Source organism: Ornithodoros turicata, chromosome 2, assembly GCF_037126465.1.
Source record: "Ornithodoros turicata isolate Travis chromosome 2, ASM3712646v1, whole genome shotgun sequence".
Taxonomy (NCBI): Eukaryota; Metazoa; Arthropoda; class Arachnida; order Ixodida; family Argasidae; genus Ornithodoros; species Ornithodoros turicata.
Window position 1 is genome coordinate 125,418,068 of NC_088202.1, and position 14,253 is coordinate 125,432,320.

The 14,253-nt window shown below is 44.6% G+C and overlaps 1 long non-coding RNA gene across 2 annotated transcripts in view; it reads left to right on the forward strand.

Moving 5' to 3' along the window:
• Window positions 1-14,253, forward strand: part of LOC135386064 (uncharacterized) — a 302,227-nt gene that overhangs the window by 222,375 nt on the left and 65,599 nt on the right. For both annotated transcript variants that reach the window (XR_010420580.1, XR_010420579.1), the window contains exon 3: window positions 1,300-1,422. This is a non-coding gene — a long non-coding RNA (uncharacterized LOC135386064). The remainder of the gene's footprint in view (window positions 1-1,299; window positions 1,423-14,253) is intronic.

Here is a 14,253-nt window from a genome sequence, read left to right on the forward strand (position 1 = left end):
TGTTGTTGTTGATCGAAAAAGTCGAAATTACGTGTACCAGCTCGCGTGGTGTAGCGGTCAAGATGATCGCCTTCCGCGCCGAGACTGGTGACGCGGGCTCGAATCCTGGCACCGGCTGTGCTGTTTGTAGGTTTTCCGGAGTTTTCCGGCAGACTATTCGGACATATGTCGGCACAGTTCCCACTGAAGTCGGCCAAGGACGCACCATAACCCCCTGTCCCCCCACTCCTTCCTACTGGCCTCCCTCATTCTGTCCACGTCTATTGCTTCGCGGCGCTAACACGAAATTGAAGCAACATTACGTCTTTCTCGATAGAGTATATGTCCCATGTCCCATGTATCGTATTGGCGTGTCCATCATTACTTGAGCAATATACGCTGTGTCCCTACAGTTTACCTGGAATAGGTACTTCAATCACCCATTAACTCCGCTCCCTTCTGTCACAGTGTTATTGAGTCATTTGCGTCATGTTGGCTTCTAAGAAAACATTTTCTGCACCTAGAATCAAAAAGGCGCCCAATCCTCATTGTCTAGTCGACAGTTCCTTTTGTTTTGTTTTTTGGGGGGAGGTTATTCTTGGCTTATTTTCTATCGTTTCCCTGTTTTGGTTCGCTCGGAATCGGAGGTGAAATTATAGGTTTCCTGGATGCGTAATCGGATACTACTCGAGTCCACCTGCGTCTCAGGAAGGGGGTCGGGACACGCATAATGTGGCTGGAACGCTCGCGTCTCAATCGGAACAGAAACGAATTGAAAAGTGGAAACGAACGCTTTGTCATTCAGGCCGAACTGTGATTACAGCCAGCCAATTGCGATTGTATTTAGGTTGTGCTGCACCTTGACTCTGGGCAGGTGGACCGCTGATTGCTAGAGCGTGTTGTTTCGGATTTGCAAGGGATCTGCTATCATTATGTGCTGAGGGGGGTTGTTTCCAGACGATTCTGCTCGCTGGTTTTTTTTGTCGGCGAGCCCTGTGATTTCGATCCTATAGATTGTGATTCAAGATTGAGCCCTATCAAGTGTAAAACAGGTCTCGTGGATGACCCTAAAAGCACATTTTTATAAGATCAGCGAGGAATTACGCGTAAGTGATGAGTCTCACGAAGTGGTTCATTCTTTCTTGTCTGTATACAATACACGATTATTCGTATCTGCTAAGCATGTACGTCGCGTTGTGGGTCGTGTTGTGTGGGTATGATTCATGGTGACAAGAAACAAAAATGTATTTGGGGAAGATATTTTATTCACACCTATGTCTTATAGTGAGATGTTAATGAGGTGCTTCGTTTTCATTCTAGGCACCAGCTGCAGCTGCATGTTTTCGCTGAACACTGCTGATTGTGGCAGCTCAAGTCGGTCAGCAGATCACATCGTGGCTTCCCTGAAAAAGCTTTTTCTCTGTGAATAGCAGATAGGATAAGGTAAGTGGTCACAATTTTATTGTGTATTGTCCCGTGCGTTGCTTGTTATATGCAAGTGGCTACGTCGATAGACGTGTAATTGACGGATTGCGTCGAGTTTGAATTCCGAATTCACAGTGATCCACACAGTAAATTTACGATAAGTTATTCAGAACGGTGAACGTATTGGCTGTCTGTGAGCTCGCTGGCTCCGTATATATTGTGCTTGCAGGAAAACACATGCATAGCTCCTGGGAACGCGGAGTTGAAAGGAAGAAGCAAACGTGTGAGGCATATACGCCAATTGAAAATGACAGTGACTTGAAAAGGAAGAGCCTCTCTAACTCTATTGCAGAGCTATGACAAACGTGCCAGATATCCATTGGTGCGAGCGCAGTTCAAAAGGTCTTTTGTTCCACCGGAAGCTCACCGCCATTTTGCATATCCTTATAGCTCCCAACACATCTCTCCGTGTGCATCATGAGTACCATGGACTCCCGCTGGGCTCTAGAGCCCCCAATGCATATCGATGAGGTGCACGCATTTTACTCGTCTTCCGTTGCGTTATGTGCGACTCAAACACAGCTTCAATGGCTCCCTTTGACTGTTGTCAGGTTTGTCCTCGGGCTCATTGTCTCGCGTTGCACTTACGCTCTTAAATACGGCTAGATGCATCTCTCTAGGTCACGTGAACACTACGGATATTCTTTGATCGGAAAGGTGTGAAAGCCGCATCAGAATGCTGGGTGCACTATCATGTGACTAAGCGAAAGGGAGGAGGAAGAAAGAGAAATGGATGGCAATGCCGACCACCGTTCCACCTGGAAGGCATGAACCCATACACGAATTGTTATTTGTGAAGCCTTCCTCAAGTGTCAGAGGCAGCAATGCATTTTGTTCAGTTCTGCTTAACTTCATGCCTTTCATGTTCAAACATCCATGTTTTTTCAATGTCGCTATTCAATTCAATTCAAGTCTCCTCCTTTTCAACAAATTCATTAACTTATTTCATTTGATGATGATGAGGAACACCATGGTAATAATAGAACCGCATTCCCACTGACTCAAAGTACAAGTAACTGACCCACTCTGGGTTCATTATTGTTTGGACAGCTGCACGGAACTTTGTAGGCTTTCTTTGGTTTCACCTTCACCTATACAGGAGGATTCATTGGTCAAGCAATCCAAGAAGCTAATTATCTTTAGGTGGAAGTTACTTCACTCCGATCACCCAATTCTCACATCAGCAACACAACTAAGCCTCGACAACAGAACGAGCTTTGTACTGCTTGAAATTTAAGTGGCCGTGAAAGTGTAGCCAATCTCATTCACTATACCGTTTTCCGACATTCGTTCCCCCGTTTTAAGAATCAATACAACGAGTTCCTAAACGAGGGTCTCAGGGGGCGATTAGGTCTTCAAGCCCAAGTCGCGCCGACGCCGCATTTTCGGGCGTGCGCGAGCGCGCGCGTACCGGACGCCGTCTCCAAGAAAATTTACGACCCGCGAATTACTGGCGAAGAGTCCCCCAGAGAGAAGAAACGGCACGAGACACGAATGTAAACGCCAAAGACGCGGAAAAAACGCGCTCAGCGGGAAGCAAAGTGGTTCCTGGTGTCGTCCCTGGGGCTTGTTTCTTGTCCGTCCACTCACCTCCGCCAACTGACCGCTGGCCACTTTGTGCTGACCGATTGAGACGCTTCTTTCTTACCTGTGCGAAAAGGGGTGCTGTCTCGCGTTTTGTGTGTCCATCTTCGTAAACGATGCGTTTTCTTTGGGAGAAGCTTTTGTGTTGTTTACTTGGAAAAACTTGACAAGTATTCCTGGACGTGGATGGATGGTTTAATTGCCACCAGCCGGCCGGCTCTTGGCGCTCGGGTAGGATGCCTTAGTGCTCAAGACAAAAACGGGCGTGTATTATGGACATCCTTGGAAAGAGACTGTGTTCTTAAGGCTTCTCTTTTCCCCACTACACTATATTCCCATACTCATCATGCTGAACGTCTATCGTCATACCTTCTATGGTCCTGCTTAAGACAGTCGTTTTTGACTAGTTAACCATTTCATGCAGAGATGCTAATTACAGATACATTCACACTAACATAAAGCTGCATGTGTGCATTTTTGTAACTTAGAGGAGGATGAGAAGAAGAGGATGAGCACAGCGGGAGACATGTGTATCCAGGCGCACCGTATACATGTCTATAGACCAGTGTTTCTCAACCGGGGTACCGCAAGCCTTGCCCTGAAGTTCCGCGAACTTCTTCCGTGCACTGTTTGGAATCCGTCAGTGTAGCTTGACCACCTATCAAGGCATCGCTTCAGACAGCCTTGTTGTGGGACCGTGCTAAACATTTGATCTTTGTCATTGAGATTGACACAGAGATTGCAGGACCAGGTTGCAGCAGCTGACGGTCATTGCAAAGACGGACACTGGCTCAACAAGCAGCTCAGCTCGACCATTTCTCCTCGTTTTCGCTTTTCTCTTGTGTTTTGAAAGCATTAGAAGCACTTGGAAAGTCGAAGCTACTTCAAAGAAACTTCGGAGGTACTCCCTTGCCTACGTGTATATAGGATGTAAAAGCATCTGTGGCAACCCACAATGCGTTATCTGCGAGGTGTTGTGAAACAGTCGAATGGATCCGGCAAACCTCAAGCGATACCTTGCGACGAAACAATAAACAATGGAATAAATTTTAACTAAACTATTCAATAATTTTTAAATAAGAAGTATTGAATATAGTAAATATACGTAATAAATAATAAGTTTTAAATAATTATTTAATTACATTTGAACAACAATTTGCTGCTTGTGCGACATCAAGTTCGCTCACCAACTTCTACACAGTTGCCCAGTATACACTCTTACAAAAAGGGTGTACTTTAACTCCTTTTCCTTGCCACTTATATCACTCCCTTTTGAAAGGTACAATTTCTCCCCAAAAGAAGTCTCCTCACCACCTTCAGGGAGTGAGGAGACCCATTAACTCCCTACTGGAGAGTAGTATAGAGTGTAGAGTAGGGAGGGATATATGTGGGCAAGGGTGTACTCCCCAAAAAGGAGTTACGCTGTACACCTTTTTTTAAGGAGTGTAATCGGTTCCTTGAGGTTGTGCTGGCACGATCACGGGTTCCCTCAAATAACAAAAGTTGTGAACCACTGCTACAGACGCTTGCGCGATCATGGTGTGTACGCACGAGCCATTGCTTTGCTTTCCTCCGAACGTGCTAAACTGGGGCAACGTACAGAGCACCGTGGGCTAGAGGACGCGCTGCCCTTGCACAGGCATATGGGCAATGATCTCTGATAAAGACGCAACGCATCGTTCAAAATGATTCCCGACGAGCTCACCTCTGAGGTGATGGACAAGTTAGCCGAAAACCGGGCTGGCTTGCTTACTCCTGAGCGGTGGCGTGATTGTGTGGGCCGGCGTCAAGTCAGGCTTGCGTACGCATGCCTACCTGGTCCTCGACTGGTACGATAACAGGCCACCTGTTTGGTGACAGCGCCCTTCAGCAAGGCGGTGTTCCTGAAAATACCCCTACTCGCCTTTAGTTTAAGGGTTTTTTCTTTTTATTTATTTATTTTAGGAGTCTTCCTTTGCCGTGTTCGAATCGGTACGCGCAGCACATAGAAAAGAATAGGAATAGAAAGAAAAAAATGGAAACGTAGGTCGCACTGGTGCGACTAGCTCTTCCAGGACGCTTGACGCAGGACATCTTTCTCGGAGAGTGTGTGAGTTGTTGAGAATGCTCGTAATAAGGACGACCAAATGTTAGGACGAAAAAATACACCCCCAGCAACATGAATATACTCGAATATAAACACGTGGAAATAATACCATGCTCAGCAAAAATGCCACGCCTAAACGTCTAAATTGCGCGCAAAAGGGGGGGGGGGAGGATATGTTTATTAAGAAAAAAAAAAGAAAGGAAAGGTTAGCCAGGCAAAGAGCCGGCTTGCTATTCCGAAAAAAAAGGAAAAAAGGGGAAAACGAAAAAGAAAAGCAAGGAGAAACAAAAAAAGAAAAAGGGGAATCAAAAAAGAAAAGGAAGGAAAAAGAAAAAGGGGGAATCGAAACAAAGGAAGGAAAGAAAAACAAAAAAGCAACAAAAAGAAAGGAAAGGGAAAGAAAACAAGGATTTCATGTACAACAAGTAGCCTAACGGCTAGGACTCCAAAATCGAGCGTAAAGCGTCCGCATTTTAGAAGTAACGGCACCGTTCTTTCTATTTAAAAATATCATCCCGTACCATGTGTTCCAGCCCTTGAAATGACCAATGATTGCAATCACTATCGTTAAATTATGCCCGATTGTTTCTTTCATTCCTCTTTTCTTTTTGATTTTAGCTTCCTCAGCAAACTTATAGTTATAGGGGAATTTTTTATCGACACAAACGCATGAAGAAATATAAAGGGGAACATAACTTACCTTTAGCACGTTGTTTAGCGTTATTTCACGTCTCTCCTAAACTCACATACAGGGTGTTTCCTTTTATCTGCAACAAGCTTTCATAAAAAGGGGAGTTTCCTTATAGGACGGTTTTACTTTTGGCATTCGATTACTGGGAATCCAGTTTCATCCTTAGTTGGAGGACCAATTAACAGAGATACTTTAGTAAACTTTTTAAATATTGGGTGTAGGAAGCACATTGCAATTGCAATATTAAAGCCTGATCACCACACGATCCGCGTAGTAAAGTAATCTCAGCGCGTGCTATATAGACCCAAGTATCTCACCTCGTCCGCCGCAGGAAACAGAAAGTGATCACAAAAAGAGCGACGGTGACGTGCTTCATCAGTTCTTCACCAGTGGTTCGAGCGGATCATGTGGTGATCAGGCTTTAATGTTACAATTGCAATGTGCTCCCCAAAAGTCAATAATTAAATAGTTGATTAAAATATCTCCGTTAATTAGTTCCTTAATTGAGGAAAAAATTGCTTTCCTACTAGCAGCCCCGTCGAGTAATCCAATGCCAAAAGTAAAACCGCACTAAGGGAACTCCCGTTTTAATGAAAATTTGTTGCAGATAAAAAGAAACACCCTGTATATACTCACACCGGCACCGTTATATAACTTAACAGTTAGATAATCCAGCAACAATGTTCATCCAGCACAAGAAAGACGAAGCGCTCATTCATCACGAAGTTTGTGGAATCTCAGCGACGCGAACAATACTGTGGGTACGGACGGCTGAATACAAATGATGACTGCTGAGGGCGAGACTATAGCGGAATACCTAACGGAATTCCTCAGAACGTGTAGGCGTACCTCGTTATTTAAATATTTGCTAGCGTGGCGCTGTAAAAGTGGTGAAGGCGTTGAAACGGGTGCCGGCATTTTATTGTTTCCTCCCGTCATCCTCCGTGCGTTGCATGTGACAGATGCCATATACCGCTGTGGGCTTGGTCCTGAGTTATGTGATGATCCGCTAGTAGAGATAAGTGCATCTGTATAGCTATGTACGATTAATGCTAACCATGCAAGGTCTGCGTTTTCGCATCGATGGAACAAAAGACGATATAGAACTAAGCAAAAAAAAAAGAAAAACAGGAAACACTCGCGTTGTTATCGTTCTTACGTGACTATAGTAGCACTCAGCCGTCTTTCTTCATCGGTATTCGCGATAAATTTGCTTCTCTGGGGATAAGGAGTTAAGTAATGCTTTACCGTTTAACAAAGACAATTCATATAGTAAAGAAACACACATGAAACGTATGGCGACTAACTGTAGGTCGTGCAGTTGATTTTAAATTACCCAACTGGTAACACAGCCAAACCTATACACACCAAAAGACGCCGCGGCCATGTTGACACCAACTATACACGGTGGTGGTAGTGTGCTATTTCCGAGCGATCTGCCTGCCCGTCTGGCGGCTTGTTGCTGATCAACTAAACGAGCGAATATGTACATTTTTGTGTGTGGAACTTACTTACTACCATATGCATATCGATACGTATCTTGAAATCGTCTCGTCTTCCTATAGGGGAACACATGATCACTGTTTGTTTACATAGGTATGAAGTGATATACCGTGATTTGCGGGTTCTTTTCCTGGTGCTTTTGTGGACCACAGACGATTTCTTTACTGCCCCTACATTTTCGTATGATCCCTTGGCTTATCTAATCATATATGGGCTATCGTCTTCGTTCCACGATGACATTATGGCCGACTCCATAATCTATGCTTATGCTTTTATTAGTGAGTGTTAGAAAACCGTGATAACTTGGCTCCCGGAGTACCGGCCGTGTCTACCGCACTCAATCAAGTGATAAGATTCTGAGTGAGAAACGCTGCCATTGGTTCCGGTAGCCATGGTAGCTTCCCGGTGACGTTATCAACGGTCTGCTAAAACTTGCTACTCGCGAGTTTTACTGAATAGTTTTTCCTTTCACGATTTGCGAATGGTTTCGTGGATGACCAATGAGGGGAAGAAGTGACTCAGAACGTTTTTTTTTTTTTTTTCATTGCGTGTTAGCGCCGCGAAACAACTGTGGCTATGAGCGGCGTACAGACGTGGACAGATGAAGAGAGGACAGCAGGAAGGAGTGGGGGACAGGGGGGGACTCAGAACGTAATCATCTGATTGGTTCGTAGCAAAACCCTTCGCGAACCGTTTGACAAAAAACGACTCACTAAAAATGGCGAAAAAAAACGATTCACTAAAAAAAGGAAAAATATGAGCGTGGAAACCTTAAAAAAAATATCGCCTGAACGTAAAACATATTTATTTATTTCTAGGAATACTGCGGACGGCATTCAAAGCAGGAGAGCCACACATACATCTCTGAATTGACTGTTCTGTTTTCGCTACGACGCCTCCAAAATCAACTGAAGAGCGGCTCTCGTTCGGGGACTGTTTTTCCGATCTCTGATAATTAACTCGGCCATTCATCTTCATTACGCGCTGCGTTCTCGGTTGCCGACGTGATTAAAGATAGCCTTACGAAGCAGAGCTCTTCTGGAAGCTAATCTCTGTGGAAATAAAATCCCAGAATGTTCGTGCTATCAACAAGAATCTACGTCATCGAGACCGTCCTGTTGCTAGTGGTGGTAACCCTTTTTTTGGTTGCGTCACCATGACTGACAATCCTGACCTCGACGACACCTCGTATCTCGACCAACCCAATTAGGCCAAATAAGTTGGATGAAGGCGAAGGGCGACGTTTCGTACGGCGAGTATATGGGTGGATGGTCTTTCATATATACGTGGAGCTAAATGTCGAGCAGAATATCTAAATGGAGCAGAATATCTTGTGCTTCACTGGTGTCTTCTGTTGGAAACGGATGGGACTGTCAACAAGCGCTACCCGAGCTTCTGCACTGTGCGCGAACTGGAAATCGCCGCCGCCGGATGGGTGAATGTGATTTATGAAATTCTGAAAAGGAACACCTTCTGTTCGATCATGTGCAACCTGCCCACAAAGAAAAGAAGACAGGGGTCTACCAAAAACTTTCACCATGTCACAGTCCTCGAACAAAGGCATCACTCCACACGAGTATATTGCAGTTCTGTTTCCCGGTTGCTTGAAAAACATCTGACCTGCACAGCAACACGGGCAAGAAACTGCGCGAATGGCTGGCGCTCTGTTAGCAGCCATTCGCACACGTGTGATTACAAGAACTATTCCCCTATATATGGTGTCTGGTCCACACTTCGTGCCTCCGTAACTGGACCCTCAGTGATACACGGGAATGTTGTGCGCTTACTAGTGTTTGACACTGACGACAGATTTATGGAGGGGGGTGTTCTAGTCCCGAAGCGGGACAGAATAATGAGCTGTAAGTAATGAGTGTAAGTTGGTATCGGGCTAGCTCACGAAGAAGTCGCAGTCTTTTCACGTGGCGTATCGGGCGTCTCGATGCTGTGCCACCAGTATTGGGCTGGTGTAAGTCTGTGTAATAGTGTTCTCCTGCCTCAAGCTCCATCTCCATCCTCATCAAGTACAATCAGACTTTTCTTCAAGATCTTCTTCCCCACTGCGCATCTCATCTCTACGAGGGACCTCACTCACCGGCGATTGGACATTCTTTGACCGCAAGTTTGACTTCTTCTTATTCTTTGTATGTCGTCCTTATGTAATGCGAACTATAGTACTGTCAGGTAACCTCATCTCTCGTGTTCCACTAGTGGTTCAAGTAACTGTCTGTAGCTGATTGTTTCTTCGTTAATTGCTTATAAATGTGTGTGTTCCAAAAAATGGTTGTGTGACTTGGTCTGCTCATTGGTCGAGTGACAACACAGCTCTTACCCACGTCGTCGGCGCGTTGGGAAATCCCTGGCTCATCAAACCATGTGACACACCATTATAAAAGTTTTGTTACCCCAAAATTACTAACTTCCTACTTACCTCTTAACGGTAAAGATAAACAGCTTAAAGCAATGTGTTCAAAAAATAGATTGGCAGACGTGTTGCATATACACCTCCTACGCGGCGCTCAGGCGTGTGTGTGAATCTCACATGCAGATGGCTATACCTTTCCACGGACTTAGAGGTGACCCGAGTTCGAATCCGGACACCGGCTGTACTGTCTGGTTGCTTTTCCCGGGTTTTCCTCAGACGCTTTAATGCAAATGTCGGCACAGTTTCCTGTGAAGTCGGCCCAGGAACCACGATCCAAGTCTTGACGTTGACAAACTGAGCGTGGCCGACTACTGCAAGCCGTCCCATCCCCACATCACCACATGCAGATGAAACATCAGTTTAATTCTAATAAAGTGGATTGGAAGGTCTCACAGCAATGTACTTAACGTTATAAACTATTTTCTCGTCGTTCCACGGCTAACTATGCAACAAATGTATGTCATCACAAACGCAGGCCTTTTATTCCATCAATTTATCTAAAACCAGATTCTGATCACAACGTTGTCATTCGTCAATTTTCAATTCTGCTGTGCTATGTGCTTCCTCTGTCGAATTTCCGCTCCCTACCTCATGCTTGTTTTAATTATGCAGTAAAATGTTTTCGAATGAGGCATGAAATACACAACAACTAGCTCTATCCCCTGTTTCACCAATGCACTCGCATGCTATCTGTCCGGAATTTCCCCATCCATCACCATTAATTTATCTGTAGTTGTTGTTGCTCTCCGGACACGCTTGATATTGACAATAAAAACTCCTTGCGAGGCCGCTGCTGTGCAGTCTGGTCACAGGGATGTGAACGTCAGAGATTGCGCGTGGCGTCCGGAATGGTTGCTTCTTGAAATGAACTCAATACCTCAGCGTATTCCTGTTGCTCATCTAAGCAATGACAACGCCATGGCACATAATGTTGCATAACTTCTAATATAGGCGTTACAAGCTACGGTCTTTCAGCACCGCTCCCAGAAATCGCACTCCTATATTCCTGTCTGTGCGTGTGAATTCGGTCGAGCACGGGCAGCTATAGCTGCCTATATATGCCCAGCAACCGAGTAACCCAGACGAGTGGAACTATGGAGGTGATCGATGGAAGGGAGCTTAATGGATACTTTGATTCATCTTTGCACTGCCACGGTGACTGATGGATTGCAGTTCCTCTGATGAACGCTTATACCCGTCATCATGCGGAGAATTTCCTGCCATCCGCGTTTGGAAATCCCAGTCGATCGTCGTCTGCACGGAGGCAACCGTCATTGTTATAGAAGCAGTGCACAATCTCGATTATGTATCAGATGAGCATCAAGCTGAAACGAATGAGTCAAACTGTCGACCTTCCTGTAAATACAGCAACTATCCCAAATACACACACTGTAATAGCGGTTATTTCGCTATACAGTGCGCTTTCCGCCTTCTCTTTATCGGCTATAATTCATCCCTGAGTTATCTACATGAATGATTAAATGCAACCGTTATACAGTGGAGAGGGACGAGTTAAAAAAAAATAGTTCGTAGTAAAAGAGTAAGAGAGATCGTCAACATTTGTGGCCTTTTTCTATCCACCCCTCATTTTCCTTAATTTGTTTCATATATAGTGAGCCCTAATTAGCGCATCCTCCAGTAGTAATCACGACTGGTTTGAGGCTAACATCTCCACCTTTTTTTCTTTTTTCAATCAATCAATCAATCAACAGCACACTTTCGCTGGGGCCACTTCAAAAAGCACTCAAAGACGAACGGCGCTATTTTGTGCAGGAACAAAAACATATACCCTATACCACATATACAAGCAACGACGGTCAACATAAAAGTAGGGAAAGGTTAGGCTACGCGTTACGGAGACGCAAGGACCTTCCCCGATTGGAGACACGACGGTTTTGTTTTCCTCTTTTTCTTTTCTTCTTTTCAAGCTCTCCTCTATACGGTTATACTCGATTTCTTTATAGTTTTTTGGCTCACTCAAATATGCACGCAGGAACCTACTCACCCCGCGATATCTTTTTCTATATACATTTAACTATTTATTCCTTCGCAACAGAGCAGGGTGGGCGAGCGAGCGACCGCGCTTCGGTTGGGGAGTTGCTTTTCTTCTCTCCTCCCTACCTCCTGTCGTTGCGATGATTAATGAACGCAAAACTTATTGAAAAAAATGTTATTAATGCAAGAAACTCCAATAGAAGGTTTATCTTTCTGTTCTGGGTACACCTCGATTTCTCTCATTCTCTCGGAGCGTTTTTCTCGGTTAAGGAGGCTCTATTTCGATGGGAGTAAACGCACAGCAAATAACCAAAGCAAGAAGCGTGTAACTTGCAGATACTTAGAAAGGAAGCATAAGTATTGTGTACATAGCAATACTCTTTACAGCTTGCCTGCATTTACCGAGCGGGAACTTCTCAACATTATAGCATCAATGATAGATTTTCCTTGCGAACGCTCGGCGTGCTGTTTCACGACAGCAGTGGATGTGTAACTGAATACGTTAGTATAAATACTAATAATAATTCGGGGCTTTACGTCACGAGACAACTGCGATCATGAGCTACGCCACAGTGGTCGGATCTGCGAATTAATTTTGCCCATCTGTCACGTGGTTTGATGAGCCAGGGATTTCCCAACGCGACGGCGTAACTGGGGAAGAGCTGTGTTGTCACCGACCAATGAGCAGACCAAGTCACACAATCGTTTTTGGAAACACACACATTTATAAGCAATTAACAAAGAAACAATCAGCTATAGACAGTTACTTGAACTACTAGTTGAACACGAGAGAGAAGTTTGCCTGACAGTTACAGTTACGCAGTACAGAAGAGCAACATACAAAGAATAAGAACAAAGCAAACTTGCGGTCAAAGAATGTCCAATAGCCGGTGAGTGCGGTCCCTCGTAGAGACGAGATGCTCAATGGAGAAGATGATCTTGAAGAAAAGTCTGATTGTACTTGAGGAGGATGGAGATGGAGCTTGAAGCAGAGAACACTATTGCACAGATTGATTGAAGAATACACCAGCCCAACACTGGTGGCACAACATCGAGACGCCCGATACGCCACGTGAAAGTGTGCGACTTCTTCGTGAGCTAGCCCGATACCAACTGCTTAAAACTCATTATTCTGTCCCGCTTCTGGACTGGAACCCCCCTCCATAAATCTGTCGTCAGTGTCAAACACTAAGGAAGCGCACAACATTCCCGTGCAACACTGCGGGTCCAGTTACAGAGGCCCGAAGTGTGGACCAGACACCATATAGGGGAATAGTTCTTGGAATCACACGTGTGCGAATGGCTGCTAACAGAGCGCAGGCCATTCGCGCAGTTTCTTGCCCGTGTTGCTGTGCCGGACAGATGTTTTTTTAAGCAACCGGGGAAACAGAACTGCAATATACTCGTGTGGGGTGCTGCCTTTGTTCGAGGACTGTGACACCATCTGAGGGTTCTTCAACGCGCGCCGAAATCTCGACAAGCCCTTGCAAAAAATTTTTTGGACATGCTTTAGAATTCCAATTGAAAAAAGTCAAAAGAGGCAATTGAAATTCAATAGAATTGCTTTTGAATTTATTTGGAAAAACGTTTGGAACTTCTTTTGACTTCATTTGGTTATTTGGGACAGACTTCCTTTTGACTTTTGTCAAAAGAATCTCTTTTGAACTTTTGCAATTGCCATTCAATTGACAATTTTATGACTTCAATTGGTCTTTCTTTTGACACCTAGTATTTGCCATTAATTTGATTTTCTTTTGACATAATGCCCAAATTTACCGCGTTGGCTCCCCAAATAGCACCCAGTACCCCTGGTATTCACGACAAAGAAGCCATCTGTTACTGATAATACACATGATTTATTACGGGTGATTATTTCATTTTCGAAAGCATGGACACAACGCTCTCCTTGATCTCTCGCAGACTTGTTGTTTTCTTGCATCTGTGTGGTGCAAAAGAAGTGCAGATTACCATCTTGGTCTACTTCTAGGCAGTCCAGCTGCAACTCTTAGAACATGGTTGTTGCTGCCAATGGCATTGCAAAAGTGTGCCACATGAATGTGATGGTTCCAGCAAGCCAAATCACGAGGTTGACACTGCAGGAGTACAAGTAACTGATTAAGCAGTAACCAGCTACTTCATGTAGACAAAGCCAGAGTTTGGCCAAATCAAAAGCAGTCGGACATTTTATGTATGAAATCACAACTCAACAATGAATTTTAGAATCAATAGCCTCACACTCCAGAGCAGCAAGCTTACTTACAACAGCCTAAGCTAAGAGTTCAAAAGGCTCCGCATTCCCAATATGCAGGGGGCCATTCTATGCCAAATGTCTCAGGCGTGAATTCGACCCTCACTGTGGTGCAAAAATACACACAATTTTGTTATGAGATGAAAGCACTACGGTTTAATTTTTTGTCTTCAAATTGTCTGTTGAAATCATCGAAATTGGACAGGCACCTTAGTCAAAAACAATGGTGCTGAAAAGAAAGATATTCATGATGGTCGAAT